Below are 14,770 nucleotides of genomic sequence, written 5' to 3' on the forward strand. Positions count from 1 at the left end.
GTTTATGTGATATCCCAGAGATGATGGTTCTTTTGAAGAATCAGCACTAATTTGGCATTGCCGGAGTATAGAGCCTCAAAGAGACGTGTGTGTGTGTGTGTGTGTGTGTGTGTGTATGTGTAGAAATACTACTTAATACTATTTCCAACTTAATGGTTATGAATTGATATCTGAGATATGTGAATTATACATTGAGTTTCTTTGACTCATATTGCAGTTGATTTCTTTATGCTTGTTTTAAATTCTGTTTGCTCCTGTTGTACCCATTATCTATTTTTTAGCTGTTTGAATAACATATGGGCCAGGCACAGTGGCTCATGCCAATAATCCCAGACTTTAGGGGGCCAAGGCTGGAGGATCACTTGAGGCCAGGAGGTCAGAACCAGCCTGGGCAACATAGCGAGACTCCACCCCCACCTCTTGTCTACAAAAAAAATTTGCCAGGCGTGGTGGTGCAAACATTTAGTCCCAGCTACTCGGGGGCCTGAGGCCCGAAGATCTCTTGAGCCCAGGAGTTGGAGGTTCCAGTGAGCTATAATGGTGCCTGCACTCCAGCCTAGGCAACCTATAACAGTGAGACCTTCTCTCGAATAAAAGAAAAAATAGCATATGATTTGATTTTGGGTCATAATTGTTGTGGACATTTCACTTTGACTGTTTTTGGTTAATATTGCTTACTTTTTCTCACTTTAATGACAGCCTTAAGTGTTTATATCTTTGAGTAATGTTTATATATTTGCCTTCTTGCACTTAGATTATTGCCCTCATAAAAATCTGATAAATATTCATACTGTTTTTTGATATTTTTATTGTGTCCTAATCTTTTGTGTGACTCTTTGAGGTTTACTTTTTAGTATATGGAAAAATCTTTTGAATAGTAAACTATTAAAAGTATGAATTAACAAGTACTTGATTTGCCCAGAAGAAACTTATTAAATAAGGTAAATTTGTGTTGCCCCTGTTTTCAAGAAAGTGAAACTTATGAAAATCTTTAAAAAAAAAAAAGATGGTGATATTTAGTTTATATCAAAACAGAAATTAAAGTACATTATGCTTTAATTAAAGTACTACTACCAAATCAGTGAGAAGGTACTTTCTTCTGGAATAAGAGTTAGCAATAACCAGGGCACTATTCAGGCAGCTGTCAGCCATCTTCCCAGTACTCAACTTGCCTTTCCAGCTCCTCATTAATAGGCCATGAAGTGAAGGACATTTATTGCCTCGTTAACCAGATAATCCCATAGACACATCTTTAATGTTGTTATTCAACCTATAAGGCTCTCATTTTTCTTCTCCAGAGAGCCCTTTCTCTGTCAGCATTCCATCTTCTTCCCCAGAATGACAGTGGGTCTGAGATTTTTAGCCTATTTGCAAGCTAACAAGTTAGCCTATCACAGTTTCATAGATGCTGGTAAAAAGACATGAGACTCCTGTGTCAGGCACAAAGGATAGTTTATCACTGACAGCCGTATCATTAACTCAGAGTATCAGCATTTGGACCACTTCCCTGATCCTCAGTTTCCACGGGTAAATATGGAGATGACCAGTAAGCCTTCTTGTACTTTGCTTAGAAGAGACATTATTCTACTGAACTTTAAACAAATCTGCTTTTTACTTTAGGAAGAGATACTATATCTTCCTAGGTTATTTGCGTTATTTGCTTTACAGACATCCTTGAAATAGTAGTCCAGAATATATTTCGTGCCTCTGCTTCAAAGATATGCAGAAAATGTATTTAGGATAATTGTCTCCCAGCACCTTAAAGTTCAGGTATCACAGTAATGCTGACCTCATAATGAGTGTAGTTTTATTGGAGAATTTTAGTTTCTTTCAGGATTGTGAGAGTATAATGAATAATGTTGTTAATTATTGGTTGCCAGTTATTATTATCTATGATGGACTTGTTTGCAGAAGTCTTCAATTCCTTTTTTGCCTTTCATTCTCCTCTGAAAAGATGTAATTGTAGTTACAAATCTTGTATTTTTTGATTCTTAAAATTCTGTACAGTGTCAAGCCCTCGGTGCACTAGAATTCAGTTCTTTCCTTGGGATAGCAATGAAATGCTTTCTTAACTGATACTTGTTTTTTTCTTAGAATCTGTGTTCATACATACTGAGCCTTTCTCCAGGAATATACTCTTCCTAGAAGCTTTTGTTTTAGCTAGGATGTTTAATTATTTTCCTTCTAGAATCTTAAAGGGCAAAGCCAATTTTTACCAGCTATCATAAATTACTATCCCAGTTGGAAGATTTTTTATCAACATACAACTTTTCTTTCTTCCCCAACCTATTCCTAGGGAGACTGCCCGTCACACACTAGATGAGATGAAGTCTCTATGTTCCTGTCTGGAGCGATTGATAGACAGTTGATAATAAATACAGTTTGTTTATTATTATTATCATTTGCTATACATTTTGTGGATTTGGCAGTAATATAAATAGTAAACCTGACACATGAATACAGTTACCTTATTTGTGACAAGAGTGACATAGCAGTGCAGTGGGAAAAGGATGGTCTTTTCAACAAATGGCACTGCATCTGTTAGATATCTGTAAGGGAGAAAAAGTATTTTGACTTTTACATCACACCATATGCAAAAGTCAGTTACACATGGGCTGCATACGAAATAATAAACTATGATAATAAACATGAAATAATAAACTAATAAAGCTTTTAGAGGGAAACACAAAGTCATCTTTGTGGCCTTGGAGTAGGCAAAGATTACTTGATTAGGACATGTAAAAACACTAACTCCAAAAAAAGAAAGTGAGCAATTGGATCAAATTTAACATCTGTTTTTCAAAAATATGTCATTATGAGAGTAAAACAGAAGCTACAGAGAGGGGAATGAATTTGTAATACATGTGTTTGACAAATGATTCATTATCTGCAAGACCCAGTGGGCCAGGTACCTGTTTTTATAAATAAAGTTTTATTAGAACTCAGTCATAGACACGTATTTATATGCTCTCTATAGCTACTTACAGACTACAACAATAGAGTTTAATAATTTTAACAAAGACTATGACCTTTAAGCCTGAAATATTTACTGTCTGACCCCTTAAGTTTGCTGATTCCTTCTGTAGATAGTACTATACTGGCTTGATTACTGTATCGTTACAGGGAGTTTCCTTTCAGATGGTATTAGTCTTGATTTTTGTTTTCCTAAATAGGTTTAATTCTTGTAAAAACTTTACAATCAGCTTTTTAATATGCACAAAAATATCTATGGGGCTTTTAATTGGAATTGTGTTGGATCTGCAGGTCAACTTAAGGAGAATTGATACTTTAATGATAATTGAATCTTCTGATCCATAAACATTGTCTCTTCATTTATTTAGATTTTCCTTAATGTGTCCTCGTAGCCTTTTGAAGTTTTCAGTGTGATATTTAATCCCAATATTTTGTATTTTGGGATTTTAATATAATGAGTATTTTTTAAATTTCCAGTTTATTTTTGTGTATTATGTAGCAACAGTGTTACTTGACTTTGTATTGTGACTTCAATAAATTATCTTTTTCCAGTTACTTTTTTGTAGATACTCCAAGATTTCAACGTATAGGGTAATATCTGCGAATAAAGACAGTGTAACTTCTTGTTTTCCAATCTGCATACCTTTTATTTCTTTTTCTTACCATATTGTACTAGCTAGGATATTAGATGCAATGCAGATGTCATTGGTGAGAATAGGAATTCTTGTCCTGTTCATAATCTTAGGAAGAAAGATTGAGTAGTTTATCATTAAATATGACATTAGTTCTGGAGTTGTTATTTAAGTAGGAGTCATGTTTCGTCTTAGTTTGCTGAGTTTTATTTTTTTGTCATGAAGAGGTGTTGAATTTTTAAGTGCTTAGTTATGGTGTGTCTTTAATCTCCTGTAATTTGGAATAGCAAGTTAACCAACATTTTTTAGTTTATTTTGAACCTTTTTTATAGATTATCTTTGAATTGGATTGTATATCCTCATCAGGTTTAGATGTTGCATTTGTTTTGTCAGGAATACTACATAAAAGATGTTTCCCTTATAGTGTATCACATTAGGAGGAATTTGGTGTCATTTTTTTCCTACTCTTGTGGTGGAATATGTGATTATGTGGTGTCTACCAGGTTTCTATACTCTAAAGTTATCTTTCATTTTGAATTAATAAGTACTTTGTAGGAAGATCAAAGTAATCTTTTTAAAGGATTTAGTAGATTATGTAATTTCTCTATTCTTGTTCTCCCTATAGTAGGCTTCCTATGTGTTACGTTTAGGATTATTTTCAGTATCCTTACCATGGTCTACAAAGAGCCTTCCAAGTTTCTGCGACTCATTGTATGTGATACTTGTTTAATTGAGACTCAACACATGCACACACATCTGATGCAAAAGTTTCACAAAACAGTACTATCCTTATTGTATGAGATGTACTCTAATATTCTTCTGTGGTATTTTAATGAAATCAAATAGAAAATCCAGTTCTTGATCTTCCAACTTGATTTTGCTACCAGTATGGAGACATAGTTTAAAAGAACACTGCCATCCAGTCCTGATTATCGTATTTTTCACCATTTTTTCCTAGTTTGCTTTTCTGGATTGTGTTTTGCTTTGTGTTTTGAGACAAGTGTCACCAAGGCTGAAGTGCATGCTCACTGCAGCCTAGACCTCCCAGACTCAAGCAGTCCTCCTACTTCCAGCCTCCTGAGTAGCTGGGACCGCAGGCACATCCCACCACGCCTAGCTCGTTTTTGGATTTTTTGTAGATATGGGGTCTCACTGTGTTGCCCAAGCTGGTGTCAAACTCCTGAACTTTCAAGTGATCTTTCCACTTCAACCTCCCAAGTGCTGGGATAACAGGTGTGAGTCACAGCATCCGGCAACTAGTTCACTTTTCTTTAGCTACACTGGCCATTATGCTGTTCCTCAAACCTACTGAAACATGCTTTTCTCTTAGAATCTTCGCATTTATTATTATCTCTGCCTGAAATGTTCTACCTTTTCTCACTGTTTCCTTTATTCCTCTTGTTCTCTTTATTTACCTCTGCTCACATTGTCTTCTGTCCCCTATTAAAACACAACCACATTATCTATCTTCTCACCTGCTTTTTTTCTCTTTTTTTCTGTATGGAACTTTCTATTTTCCTATATGTATCTGTGTATTTCTTTTATCTGGTAACATTTATATGTATCCTCTACTGGAGTAGTCAGTAAAATGTTATGATACATCATAGTTGAGACCTAATTTGATAATTTTCAAAAAAAATGAAAAATACCGGTTTTAAAAAATATTTCTAAGTAATAGTTATTGTGGCTTTTTAAAGTAGAAATTTAAGTGCATTTCCACCAATTGTATTTTATACCACTTAGCTAAGATCTGACGTCTTCCTAAGCTTCAGTCTCTAGTCAAGGTAAAGAGATACTTAAGTATATAGGTAATTTAATGGGTGTTCAAACAAAAAAATGCAACCCAGGATTTTATAAGACTTATTTTCCATATTTTTTTAGACATCAATTTTATACACAAAACACACAGAAAACTTATCTACACAGCTTAACTGACGAAACTAGACTATAAGCATATTTATAGTATGTGAGTTACCACATCTGAACTAGTGCCTACCCAGGGACGCACACTCTGGTGGTTAATAGTCGCTTTAAAATGGACTTTGTGAGAACATGCAGATGGTGGTGAAGAACGAGTTTGGAAATACATCTGAATTTAAATTCTAGCTACCAGTTGTTAACTTCTTGACTTAAATCTCTGAACCTCTCAAGTTTGAGTTTCCTCTTCTGTTAAATGGGATCATATTCTTAATTCTCAGGTAACGAAGATTAAATAAGGTAGTAAATACAGATCAGCTAAATACTTCATGCATAGTAAGAACACAGTAAATAATTCTAACAATTTATTCTATGTACAGAATATGAATTTGAAATTAAAGTTTCAATCTGGTATCCTAATACACACTTTATTTCTGAGTAGATAAAACATTTTTATTAATATTATTTTTTAATTTAATTTGGTATTAGAAGTGATTAAAAGTCGTCTAAATGTCTTCACTTTGACATTTAATCTTCAGAAGTCTTTAATTCCTAAGTGTTTTACAAAGAGAATAATAAGACAATGAATTGACTATTTGAAATACATGTCAAATTTTCCCTAGAGAATATTTTACTCTAATATTTACTCTAAAGGTAATTCAAAGGTAAATATGACCTTTTCTATAGTAAACATAAGAGAAGAAATGTGGAAGTATATTTTATTGCCCAAAGGATTTATGGAGTTCAGAGCTGTTTTTCTTTTTCATGCAGTAAGATATTTAGTTGGTATTAACAAGAAATGAATTTTCCAAATGAGTAAATTGCCTAAATGTTATTTTTTTCCTTTCAAATACCAAAAATATTTGAAGCCTTCTTTTTCCCCTTGAAATCTTACTAAAATGTATTATTTGCCCAACATCTTACATAAAGCATTCTGAAGAGAAAGTAACATTTTGTTGATGGTTACATATCATCAGGATGAACATTAATTACCACACTGTGTATTTCTAGGTAATTACCATTAGAGGTATTTGAATTAAATGGGAGTCTTTACCTACTTCATTTAAAAAAATGTCTTGTGTTTGTTTCCACTGCTCATAAGCTATTGGCTGCTTCATCTCACCTCTGGCAGTGCATGTACCCAAAGCAACCACCATTTTCTTTCTTGTTTGCTGTCCTGTTTTGCTCTTGGCTACCAAGTTGTAAACTCAATGGAATTTTGTTCACAGTCAGAATATATAGTTCTCTAGTGAAAAATGGGTTTTGTTTCACCTGTTCTTGACTCAGGAACCTTCTGAACATCTTGTACTTTTTTCTTCCAGGTAATGGCCCATGCTAGATAATGGATAATGTTTTATTTCCCCTGTTTTATCCACTTCAAATTATGATGCAATATCTTTTTGTTCTTCATATGTTTTTTTCTTTTTCTCATATTGGTATTTTCTGTGTCTATAGGATTATACAGTAAGTATACTTTGTGCTTTTTATCACACTTCATTTTAATTCACTTAATTCACTTAGCAAAACTAGTTATTTTAGTCTCTTTACTTTTTAATCTTAACTGTACTTTGCTTTTGTTTTGGAAGAATTCCTGTTACCTAAACTTGTAGAGGTTGCAGGCAACAGAGAAAACCTTTGGTTATCTCAAGTCACAATGTGAGCATGTATGGAGCCTATGAGGAACAGTGGAAACAATCTCTTCAGATCTCATGGATAGCTAAGGTCATTTAGGAAACAAATGCACTGGCAAGTCAGGCCTAAAGGAAATGTGAAACATTGTTTAGAAAATAGCACAAGTTCTGATGACCAGGCGATCTACTTGCCTCTTGATAATCAACTTGTTCTCTAAGTCAGTTCTGTGCCATTATGATCACATTGCCATCTTCTGCATTTGCTTCTACTGAGCATACTTCTACTTATTGATCACTCCCTTCCTTTCTACGTCTTATCATGGTTTCTGCTTACTGTACTCCCTAGCTATGTCGTCTGCCTGTCTTCTTAGCTTGAATTGTTTATTTTTTGGTATTTAAACTTCCTGATCAAGAGGACTTTATTGTTTTGGGTAACCACCATCCAGTATGAGAAAACGCTTCATCATAACCATTTTATAAATCAGTGCATTAAAGATGGTTAACTGTGGATTAGATACCAACCCTTGATTCTGTTAGCAGAAACCAGGGAAGTGGGTTCCTATAGTACATGGGTTGGCTACTTTTATATTTGGAACCGCTTATAGACATTGAATTGTCACCAGTCTGTTGATTATAAGTTGAAATCCTAGGCCTTTTAGGCAAGTTAATAAATAGCGATCAAGGAAATTTCCTGCTTTTGCCTAGAATGTAGAAAGTTGGAAAGATTGTCATGCCCATTGTAATAAAATAATGCTGGATTATCTATGAAATCGTAACTTTTTAAAGACTCATCAGAAAGCTGAGCTTACAGGGCAGCCAACAGCTTAAAATCTAAGGAAAAGTAAGTGCCGTCAAAGAGGGATGAGATAGGGACACTGGTTCACCTGAACATTGGAGGGAGACAGGAAGACTGCCATGTAAGTGGGTAAGAAGGATTCAACTAACAGATTGCCAGAGACGTGGTGTGACCCGTAACAGTCAGCTGGCATTCACATACATGAGGGATGTTGCTCACACTTACAGGATCTTCTTTATGGACCTTGACCAGGTGCTAACAAAAAAGCCTGGAACAGGCAAGGACATTAGAGAAAGCTATCTTGCTGGTTCACAATTGGATTAGAGGGGAGTGTTCTCTGCTGTGGGAAAAGTATGAAGTCTTGCCTGCACTGTTTTTTGTAAGTATCAGCAGCCTAAGCTGCTGAGGGAAGAGCATCAAATCTTAGCTTGCCAAGGGTTCAGAAGAAGACCCATTGTAGCTAGAGGAAAAGATAAAAACCTCAAAACACCATCTCTATGCCTTGAGGAGGGGCAGAAAATCATCCTGGTTATTAGAAGTCTCCTACCACTGGGGGAGGGCAGTATCACTGAAAAAGCTCAAACCCTGAAACTGAGGTCACAGAGTACTGAGGCTGAACCAGACAGCAGAGAATGCTTTTCCTTGACTCCCCAACCCACATCCCCCTCACCATCAGGCTAGGAAGCACATCAAGCAACAAGTAACCACAGCCTACCACTAGAGAGGGACTAAGAGCATAGACTGTCTCTGAGGTGAACATGCACAGTGAAGGCCTAAAGCTTGGGATGGAACAATACCATTGAGGAAAGTACTCAAGCAAAACTGAGTAACCTATGAATTATAGTGGAACTCAGAAAGTTAAAACGTATTTTGTATTGAATGAAGATGAAACGTGATGACACACGTGGAGTACAGCTAAAGCTTAGGGGGATATTTACAGCATTACATGTTATACTAGAAAAGAAAAAAGTGCCCCAATTTAGTAGTTTAAGCTTTCACATTAAGAAACTAGGAAAAGAAGAGCAAACTAAATCTAAAGCAAGCAGAAGGAAGGACACTGTAAGGATAAAAGTGGGAACCAGTGAAATTGAAAGCAGGAAATAATAGAGAAAACTAATAAACTAAAAGCTAGTCCTCTGAAAAGATCAAGATTGATAAGTCTCTAGCCAGACTGAGGAAAACGAAAACACAAAGTATCAATGTCAGGAATAGCACTTAGAATGTCAATAGAGATCCTAAAGACACTAAAGTGTAACCCATGAAGTCTTACGAACAACTGCATTTCCATGTATTTGACAATTTATATGGAACAAATTTTTTAAACTGCAAAATTACTGAAGTTCACTTAAGAAATAGTTGAGACTTAGCCGAGTGCGGTGGCTCATGCCTGTAATCCCAGGGGAAGCCGAAGTGGGTGGATCACGAGATCTGGGGTTCAAGACCAGCCTGGCCAAGATGGTGAAACCCCGTCTCTACTACAAATACAAAAATTAGCCAGGCATGGTGGTGGGCACCTGTAATCCCAGCTACTCAGGAGGCTGAGGCAAAGAATTTGCTTGGAGGCAGAGGTTGCAGTGAGCTGAGATTGTGCCACTGCACTCCAGCCTGGGCGACACAGCAGAAACTTCATCTCAAAAAAAAAAAAAAAAAGAAAGAGGTGAGACCTTATTAGTCATATCTGTTGAAGATGATTAAATTTATTTTTAAAAACTTTCCAACAAAGAAATCTCCAGCCCCAGATGGCTTCCCTGGTTTATTTTACCAAATGAAGAAACAATACCAATTCTCTACAAACTTCTAGAAAGTTAGAAAGGAACACTTTCCAACTTATTTTATGAGGCTAGCATTACCCTGATACCAAAGACATTAAAAGATGTGAAAACAGGAAGAAAAAAAAAACTAATATCCTCCATGAATACAGACACAAAAATTCTTAATAAATCCACCAATAAGTAAAAAGGAAAGTTACATTATGACCAGGTAGGGTTTATTCTGGGAACTCAAAGCTGATTTTGTTATTCAAATATCATCAATCAGTATAATTCACCATATCAACAGACTGAAGAAAAATATTTGATCATCCCAGTAGTTGCAGAAAAAGAATATGAAAAAAAAAAATCATTCGTTTATGATAAAAATGCTCTGCAAACTAGGAATTGAAAGAAACTGCCTCATCAGAAACCCAGGAGTTAACACCATACTTCATGGTGAAAGACTGAAGGCTTCTGTAACAACTGGGAACAGGCCAAGATGTCTGCTTGCAGTACTCCTGTTAAGTATCATGCTAGGAGTCCCAGGCAGGCAATGAGGCAGGAAATAGTAGTGAAAGGCATAAACAGTTATCAAGAGATTCTGATACCACCATGAAAAAAATGAAACCAAACACCTTTTAGGCATTGTCTTAAAATAATCCTCATGTTCAGTTTCTTTATCCACTCTTAGCTTGGACTCTTTGAACGGAAATGTAAGCTTGTTTTCCTTTTGTGGCATCTGTCCAACTTAAGAAGTAGCAACATCTGGCAGTGGCATAATCTTTATTTTATTTAGCTGTATGAAATACTCAGTTTTGAAGTAAAAAATAGGGAAACTAGAATTTATTAAGTAAGGTGAGTATCACATAGTCTCTTACTACATACAGAAAGAAGTAAAGAATTCAACAATTCTTGCCAGGCACCAGTGGCTCACACCTGTAATACTAGCACTTTGGGAGGCTGAGGCAGGAGGAGTGCTTGAGTTGAGTTCGGGACCAACCTGGGCAACATGGTGAGACCTCTCATCTCTACAAAAAAAAAAAAAAAAAAATTTAAAAATTACCTGGGCATGGTGGTGTGTGCCTATAGTCCCAGCTACTCAGGAGGCTGGGGCTGGAGGATTGCTTGAGCCCAGGAGGTCAAGGCTACTGTGAGCCATGAATGTGCCACTGGACACCAGCCTGGGTGACAGAGTGAGACCCCATCTCAAAACAAAAAAAAAACAAAACAATTGTTTACATATCTCATTTTTTAATGGGATTCTTGTGTCTCACTGTAAATTATATGTAGTTACTGCCATCAAAAAATTGACTAGTTTGTTTACTTTGGATTTTAAACTTTAAGGTACTTGGTTTTGAGTATATGTTAAAAATCCAAATCTTATTTGAACCATGACTTTGTCCCTTTTCAGGGGCAGATCCATTTACTGAGGAATATATGCATTATAGGAAGATACAAAATTGAAAGCAATAAGCATACATTTGTAACCACTGATAAAAATAGAGTTTATATGACAAAATGACGAGTAGAACAATGAATTCTGTATTTCTCATTTTTGAAATGGTGCAAGAGTATAGAAATTTGTCTCCAATATGCTGGGATTAAGTCAGAATAACTGTATGTTATTTTTATAGCTGTTTACACATTTCTGAGACATAAAATTGTATAAGAACTGTGAGCTACAGGAATATTGCTTGAAAGCTGCTATGCTTTCCTGTTAGTGTTACTCATCTCATTCTTAAAATTTGAAATGCCATTAATATACAAAACAAAATATTTTAAGAATGCTGGAAGGGTAATAATTAACATTAATACTTATTAAGGGCTTTCCTAGACAGGTAATAATCAACGTGAACACTTATTAAGTTCTTTCTAAGTGCCAAGCTTTGAAATATATTGTTTACTCATCATAACAATTGTGAAGTGAGTATTATTATTACCGTATTTATAGGGTGAATAAAATGGTTTAAATATCCTACCCAAAGTGATAGCTATCATCTTCAAAGAGCATATAAGTGAAATGAAGAGACAGACTCTATGGGAAAGGTATAAATAACTAGTTGCAATACATGATTTCTTTTTATTAGCATTAGGGAAAACGTGGAGGAGAAGATGCCATTCACATATGGCATAACGTATATAATGGATAGGATATGCAACGGGTTATAAAAAAAAACATGAATAAAGGAATGGGGAAATAGGGGAGACAGTTTTGTAAATTGCGATCCAGTTTTCCTAAATGTTATGTTTTAAGGAAAGTAATAGTGAATATTGAAAAGTATGCTGGGGTCAGTTGTTGAAAAGCTTTCAAAATGCCATTTAAGGCAATTTGGACTTTTTTTTTTTCTCAAACATTGGAAAAGTATAGGGGGAAATTGTTGAGAAACTAAGATTTCTGGAAGTGAGAACTAAAAGGCACAGAGAACTATGTACTTAAAATCTAGAAGCTCTTGACCCTAATTACCCTCCGTTAGGTTAAGAACCTAATTATGAGATTTTTGCCTTACAGAATCTTCAGCCAGTTACTCTAACTGTAAAATAGATAAGTCCCAAATCTAAAGATAGATTAGCCTTGGTGAAGATATTACAAAAATAATCACTTTTTACATAACATTCATTAAAAAAAATTTCTCTACAATATGAAGAAAAAAAGGCAGACTTCTAGTTCTCAAGAAGAATTAGCGTTGTGAGATGGGTGGTATGTTAGGTTGCTGATGTTGCTGCAACAAATTGCTACAAGTTTAGTGGTTGAAAACGACACAGATTTATTCTCTTACAGTTTGGGAGGTCAGAAGTCCTAAAATGATTTGTAGAGACTACATTCATTCTGGAGGCTCTAGGGGAGAATCCATTTCCTTGCCTTTTCTAACTTCTGGAGGCTGCCTCCATTACTTGGCTTATGGCCCCATCCTCCATCTTCAAAACCAGCAGTATATCATCTTATAATCTCTGTGTATCCCCTTGATTTTGTTGTTATCTCACCTGTGTCTGTGGCCCTCCTCCCTCCCTAAGAACGCTTTTTAATACATTGAGCCCACCCACATATTCCAGGATAATCTCTCCATCCCAGGACCTTGAACTTAATCACATCTACAAAGTCCCTTTTGCCATAGGTAACTTATTCACAGGTTCCAAGGGGTTTAGATGTGGACATCTTTGGAGGACGTTATTCAGCCTGCCACAGGTGGTATGCAAAAATATTCGTCTAATATGATTAGTAATTTGATAGGAGTAACATATATGATGCTGGGGTTCTCAGAATTAAAGCAGCTCATATAACCATGAGAGTGGGAGAATTCTGGGAGCAACTGATGGTTGAATTGAGTCTTAGAGGATAAGTGGGAATCTTATCAGGTTAAAAAATACAAGGAGTCCAAACAGAATGCCATGTCAAAGGTATGGCAAAGATAAACTGTATGAAATTGCTAGTTTCATAATTAACAACACTTGACACAATCGTCATAATGGAAATATGTGTAAAGTAAGTGGCTGCTGAAGTGAAGAAACAGATATCTAAGTCAGAGTGAGGGACTCATAATAAGGCACCTACCTTCATTCTCATCCTCTTATTTTCATGATTGATCTCCCGTGGTGGTCACCTTTCACTTGGTGGCTCAAGGTCCTCTGTTCTTTTCTCGCTGCTGTCTCTTCAAGTATGGATGGACCAGAGATCATTCAGTTATATCAATCCTCATAATATTCAGTACATTCTTTAGGCACTTGGCTCATGAAAGTAGATGTGTTTTTGTGAAAATATTATTTTGACTTTTATTTTAGCTGTTGTTTTTCTTCTGTGAAAGCCCTTGGTTAAAAAAAAATAGACTATCAGAGTTGGGGTACAGGGAAGAGAGCTGAAGCAGTGTAAGGTCCATCAAACCTTATAATAATAAAAGCCCAGTTAGGTAGTGGTGACTCTGAAAATAAACCTCTTCTATCCACTGATCATCAGGAGTAAGGAGGGAAAAGAAATAGTCTGTGGTCTCTGTGTGCTGGCCTTCTCCCCTTGCTTTGTAGAGAGCTAGCACTGGCTCTACTCAAAAGCCCTATTTCCCTGACGTTGCTGGGGGAGCAGAAGGTGGGTTGCTCTGACACTGTATTCTCCTGTGACCAGTAGCTTGTGTTGTCACAGCTTTACCAATAATAGGTCCTCTTGCTGGAGAGCCACTTCACGGCTTTCCCTATTGAATTCAGGTCAGGTCTCCACCTCTTACTTTAACCCAACATTTTACTGTTCTCCAGTATGCTCGCAAACTCGTAGAATCAATTCAGTATTTATTAAATACTGCACGTATTTTATATTTTCTACATTTGATGTGATTTTTGTTGATATTCTGTTTCATATTTTCAACTCTGATGATAACATTTCTCATAAAGAAGACTATCTTTACAACATATCTTCATTTAGAAAAAGTATTTCTATAAATGAAATTCAGTAAGTTTCAATTTGATAATTTTGTATTAAAATGAATTTCTGTAGGCATCAATATTGCAATAACAATTATTGATGTGTTACAATAACAAATGTTGACATTATTGACATATTGACATTGATACCTTAATTAAGCAATAGGTTAAAGTAAATAATTTATAAACAGATGTGAGTGTGAATTCCAGCATTGTGATATTTCTCTTTAGCCTAGGACAAGTTACTCAAGCTCTCCAAGCCTGTTCTTTCATCCCTTAAATGAAGATAATAATAGCCTTGTGTGTTGTTGAGAAGATTAATATTTATAAAATGCCTGGCATGTAGAGTGTGCTCATAAATTCTGGTAGTGTCATTATTCCTAGTGATTATTACAAGTAAGCATTAGTAAACTTCTATATTCTATGGTTTAAAAATAGTCTGCTTATAAAATTGGTGCTTTATATCAGCAGTCTCCAACCTTTTTGGCACCAGGGACCAGTTTTGTGGAAGACAGTTTTTCCATGGGCCTATGGGAGCTTGGTGGATGGTTTCAGGATGAAACTGTTCCACCTCAGATCATCAGGTATTAGTTAGATTCTCATAGGGAGCACACAGCCTAGATCCCTTGCACGTGCATTTCACAATAGTGTTCACACTGCTATGAG

At 35.8% G+C, this 14,770-nt stretch overlaps 1 protein-coding gene across 2 annotated transcripts in view; it reads left to right on the forward strand.

The window, feature by feature from the left end:
* NUDCD1 (NudC domain containing 1) overlaps window positions 1-14,770 on the forward strand; it is a 92,145-nt gene that overhangs the window by 72,009 nt on the left and 5,366 nt on the right. The gene's annotated exons all lie outside the window — the stretch shown is intronic.

This window comes from Mandrillus leucophaeus, unplaced genomic scaffold (genome assembly GCF_000951045.1).
Source record: "Mandrillus leucophaeus isolate KB7577 unplaced genomic scaffold, Mleu.le_1.0 Scaffold840, whole genome shotgun sequence".
NCBI classification, from domain to species: Eukaryota; Metazoa; Chordata; class Mammalia; order Primates; family Cercopithecidae; genus Mandrillus; species Mandrillus leucophaeus.